We start from the raw sequence: 5474 nt of genomic DNA, 5'->3' as shown, positions 1-5474 counted from the left end.
GGTGTTAACCAACCTAAGTGGATGTGCCTATACTTACAGGCCCTTAGTATACATGATGCCTCCTGATTACAAAAAAAATAAATAAGAAAATGACTTTGCCTTAATTTACATTATGCTTATTATATACTCATATTCAAAAAAAGGTTTCAACTGGCGCTGAAACCACAGAGTCTGACCCCAGCCTCCGAAACACTCTGCACAGGAAGAGGAAGTTCTCACTCACATTATATTTCTGTGTCTCACAGTAAGACGCTCAGACAGCAGGAAGACATCATGGAGGTCACAGCGCTCTGCAGCCGACTGCGTGAGTCTCAGATTATTATTTTAACTTTTTTTATTTTTCACAAATACAAAGTATTTTTGTTAATAAAACGTTTTTTCTCTATCTGCATACCTAGTGACGTGTGTGATCATACTGCTGGGTGCACATATTCAGAAGAGCTCTTTGCAAAACAATGGTGGGTAGAAACTACTAAAGAGTCACATGCTCATGTTAATAGGAATACCAGTGTGTCCGTGCATTGTGTTAAAATAGAGCAATTATCCATTTTGCTTTATTCTTTATTCATCAGATGTTTTTATTGTGTCTCTGTTTCTGTCCTCAGACGCAGCTTTGCACATCGTCACAGAGAGACTGCAGCTCTTTGAATACACACCCTTCTCTTTTCTCTGCGAGGGTCTTGGCTCTGCTCTGAGGGGGTTTCGGAACAACAATGAGTTAATTCAGGGTTGTTATAATATTGATTCATCAACACTGAACTGCACCATTCAACAGGCCTATGATTCAGACAGCGGGGTTTACTGGTGTGAGGATGAGAAAGGAGAGAAGAGCAACTCATCAAGATCACCGTCACCGGTATGTTTTGTTGATTCCGATACACCGTACATCGTTTTTCACAGTAATTTGTCAAATAGCTTTTTTTGTATACTTTTATATCGTGTTCTTAATCATATTATTTTAAAAAATCTACTTTATTCTTTTTCACTTATTTAGCAATAATAAAGCAGTTTCCTAATATTGGAAAACCTACTTGGCAATAAACGTGATTCCAAAAAAGTTTTTTAGAAAAGTTTGTTGGTCGACTGACATTATCTGATTAAAGTAAAAAACCTGAATATTGTAAAGAAAAACTGAATTTAATAAATGCAATGAAAAGGAAAACCCCAAAACAGTACGAATGCTTAGCATTGTCGATAAGCATTTTCTAAAACGTGATTTGGGTCGCAACGTGTACAAATAAATAATAATAATAATTATTAATTATTACTTATTAATAATAAAATAAATTTGAGTTTAAAAAAATCTTGTCTATGATGATATTTTAAGAATTGTCTAAAAATATAATAAAAAATTACAGGAATGACAAACAACCGTCAACGCTGCCACAGGAACAAAAGAAACATGTCATAATATTAACCTCTATGCAGACGATACTATACATTACTGAATAATTGTTATCAATGTTTTCCGATTACTTTTCGATATTTTGTATTCATTCTGTGCATGTTAGCAACCAACTTAACATTCACAGTATTCTCCAATGCTTGTTTCTATATAATGTTCAATTTTTGTCAATAACTCCAAATGTGTTCATTAGACTAAACGCTTCATCCCCATGTTGTTCAGGAGGCTCTGTGATCCTGGAGAGTCCTGTGCTTCCTGTGATGGAGGGAGAATCTGTTACTCTGAGCTGCAGGAAAAAGAAGACCACTTCCTCCATCCTCTCAGCTGACTTCTATAAAGATGGCCGCCTCATCAGGAGCAGCTCTACAGGAATCATAACATTCGAAAATCTTTCTAAATCTGATGAAGGACTCTACAAGTGCAGCATCTCCGACGGTGGAGAATCACCAGAGAGCTGGTTTGCTGTCATAAGTAAGATACAAAAAGTACAAAAGATGAGATTTACTTTGATTTTACATGATACCGGCTGACATTACAACCTCATGAAATGTTCTGCTATTTGGGCTAACCTCACACAGCTCGAAGTCAAATTTAAATTTTATTAATAACATTGACATTTATTGAATAACCCCCATAGGGAAAGTGAGGTCTGAGAGCAACAACAGCAATAAGAGTGAAACACAGGATAGGACAGGTAAGAGTTCATGGACGCATCTTTTTAATAAGAATAACAAATATAACATTGAAATATATACACATAAGTGATTTTAATGAATCTGAATTAATATAACATGCGCCGCACATCTTTCAAAGTTTTACGATGTGCAGTAATTTGTTTCCATATTCTGTAAGGAATTAATCAAAGGTGGAAAAAGTACTCAGATATTTTTCTTATCTTATACCGCTCTGTAAAAATACTCTGTTCAAGTAAAAGCCCTGTATTTTTTAATACATGAGTATAAACAGCAGAATCTAGTACGTATTTAAGTAAAGATACTTGTTAGGTCTCAGTTTTTCTATAATAAATATATTATTGGCAAACAACTACCGATACCTATTTTAACTACTTTTTTACTGAGGAGTAATTTAACCTTTAGCGGTGTTATGTTTTATCAATGTATAACGTGTAAATTAACTCCAGTTTTCAAACAAATGCAGCAAAAATTACAATATTTCCATCTAAATTGTAGTAGGAGTATAAAGTAGCTTAAATTGTACTTTTGATCAGTACTTGAGTACATTTACTCACCACTGAAACTAAGTTGTGAGGAAATGTTAAAGGTCTATAATTTTTAAATAAGATGATGTATAAGATGATGTAAATGGTAACATGCTAACTTTGTGTTTTGTGTATTACAGGAAGTGGAGACCTACTTAATGAAGAAATGCGTTCTTTCCTCCATGCCTCCGTCCTGCTGTGGGCCACTATCATTATTTCCATTTTGGTTTTGACGCTGCTGGTGCTGGGAGTCCATCATATTAAACACAGAGGTATGACAAAGTAACTGAACACATTGTGTATTTATATACATGCAAATCCACTTATAATAGCTTACTTACTTCGAAATGCAAGGAGTGTCCTCACTTTTAATGTTAAGGAGCATTAAAGTGAGAACTTCTTGAAAACAAAACATCTATACAGAGATTTTACTTATAATGACAAATTAACAAAATCGTTAATTAATTATAAATATTATTTAATATCATAATAAACAATTTTTCACAAATAACCTTTGAGAATGAATGTAAGTACTTTTTCTTATTCTTTTGTATTTTAATACACATATACTCAAATTAAATTAGAAAAATAAATGTTTATGTGTATGTATAATATATACAAATCAAGAAATATATACAGTTCTGTTTTCTGTCTGTTTGACAATATTGTACTAACATGCATGAATAAGTAATAGTAATTGTTTACAAATATTCCAAACTTTTTTTATAAACTTTAAATGCATCATTCAAAACTGATCGCCAGAGAGTTAGGACTAAAATGTGACTGAATATATTTTGTAATGTGTTTCCAGTTACAGCCTGTGAAGAGGATGAGAGCGACGTCACGTACACTGTCGTCTTCACAAAACCAAGACTTCACCAAGGTTTAAGTTCACTTTAAAATCTCATTTATATTTTATTTTTTATGATGTGAGCAACAAACAAATACTATTATATTTACTCTGTTTCTTTATTATGAACAGCTTCAAACAACATACAGTATATACTGCTCACTCTGAGAGACAAAGGTTTACTTTGAGTGGTACTTAAAGATCGTTGTCACGTGTTGAAAGTGACAGTTGAGACGTGCAGAGGTGTAAATTATTTTAGCTCTCTCACGCTCAGACGCTGCTGATAATCCGAGCCTCAGCATCGAGACGGACCACAGCCAAAACCCACAAACTGAAGCAGGTGAGGGGGACTTTAAAAATAATTATTAGTCAACATATATATTTATAATGTGTTTCTAAGTTCATCTCTTTCTCACTGACATTCTGTCCCTGCAGATGAACCTTCATTTGAAGCACTTTACTCTGCGTTGGTTATAAATGAGACTCCACAAACTCACGGTTCGTATTTGATCCACACACAAATAATTCACACCACCAAAATCCTTATCAGATATCTGTAGCTTTCCATTTAAAATATGATATCTGAACAGTAGAAGTTATTTTGACCCATTAAAGTAGTGAAAATAATAATCTTTATTTTTTTACCACCTTACAAATATATTTTGATATCATGTACAGTTATGAATGACTACATAAACTCTTGTAAATGTAAGGAATTGGGGCCAAATTTTAATAGTTTTTGCAAAATATCTGAATTATTCTGAGAGAAAAGTCAGAATTGTCAAGCCAAGTGTATTTAGCACCTTTTGACACAAGGCATTCTAAGAGACAAATGAAAAACCTTAAAAGTTATATAAGTCAAAATATGACTTTTCCCACAAATTCATTTTTTTTCGGGTACTTTGAATTTTCTCAGATTGTTGCATTTTTCTGAATTATTTTTAGGTTATGGTTTAATGGTTTTAAGTGCTGGACAGAAAAAATAGAAAATACTGACATTTAAATTTTTTACAGCGATAATCTAAAATGTTAAAGGTCACCTATTATGCAAAATCCACTCCTTCATGTCTCTTCTACATCAACATGTGTCCACTCTTCTCCATGTCTCTTCTACATCAACATGTGTCCCCTCTTCTTCACGTCTCTTCTACATCAACATGTGTCCCCTCTTCTTCATGTCTCTTCTACATCAACATGTGTCCCCTCTTCTTCATGTCTCTTCTACATCAACATGTGTCCCCTCTTCTTCATGTCTCTTCTACATCAACATGTGTCCCCTCTTCTTCATGTCTCTTCTACATCAACATGTGTCCCCTCTTCTTCATGTCTCTTCTACATCAACATGTGTCCCCTCTTCCTAATGTCTCTTCTACATCAACATGTGTCCCATCTTCTTCACATCTCTTCTACATCAACATGTGTCCCCTCTTCTTCACATCTCTTCTACATCAACATGTGTCCCCTCTTCTTCACATCTCTTCTACATCAACATGTGTCCCCTCTTCTTCATGTCTCTTCTACATCAACATGTGTCCCCTCTTCTTCATGTCTCTTCTACATCAACATGTGTCCCCTCTTCTTCACGTCTCTTCTACATCAACATGTGTCCCCTCTTCTTCATGTCTCTTCTACATCAACATGTGTCCCCTCTTCTTCATGTCTCTTCTTCATCAACATGTGTCCCCTCTTCTTCATGTCTCTTCTTCAACAACATGTGTCCCCTCTTCCTTACATGTCTCTTCTACATCAACATGTGTCCCCTCTTCTTCATGTCTCTTCTTCATCAACATGTGTCCCCTCTTCTTCATGTCTCTTCTACATCAACATGTGTCCCCTCTTCTTCATGTCTCTTCTACATCAACACGTGTCCCCCTCTTCTTCATGTCTCTTCTACATCAACATGTGTCCCCTCTTCTTCATGTCTCTTCTACATCAACATGTGTCCCCTCTTCTTCATGTCTCTTCTACATCAACATGTGTCCCCTCTTCTTCATGTCTCT

General features: G+C 34.9%; 1 long non-coding RNA gene across 1 annotated transcript; it reads left to right on the top strand.

The window, feature by feature from the left end:
• The first annotated feature begins 398 nt into the window (after window positions 1-398).
• Window positions 399-1796, top strand: LOC104957530 (uncharacterized). The gene is made up of 3 exons (XR_799672.1): window positions 399-458; window positions 606-856; window positions 1628-1796. It is a non-coding gene; the product is annotated as an uncharacterized lncRNA (long non-coding RNA).
• The last annotated feature ends 3678 nt before the right edge of the window (window positions 1797-5474 follow it).

Source organism: Notothenia coriiceps, unplaced genomic scaffold, assembly GCF_000735185.1.
Source record: "Notothenia coriiceps isolate Sejong01 unplaced genomic scaffold, NC01 NC01_scaffold00027261, whole genome shotgun sequence".
Lineage (NCBI taxonomy): Eukaryota > Metazoa > Chordata > Actinopteri > Perciformes > Nototheniidae > Notothenia > Notothenia coriiceps.
This window is presented reverse-complemented; position numbering and strand designations above follow the sequence as displayed.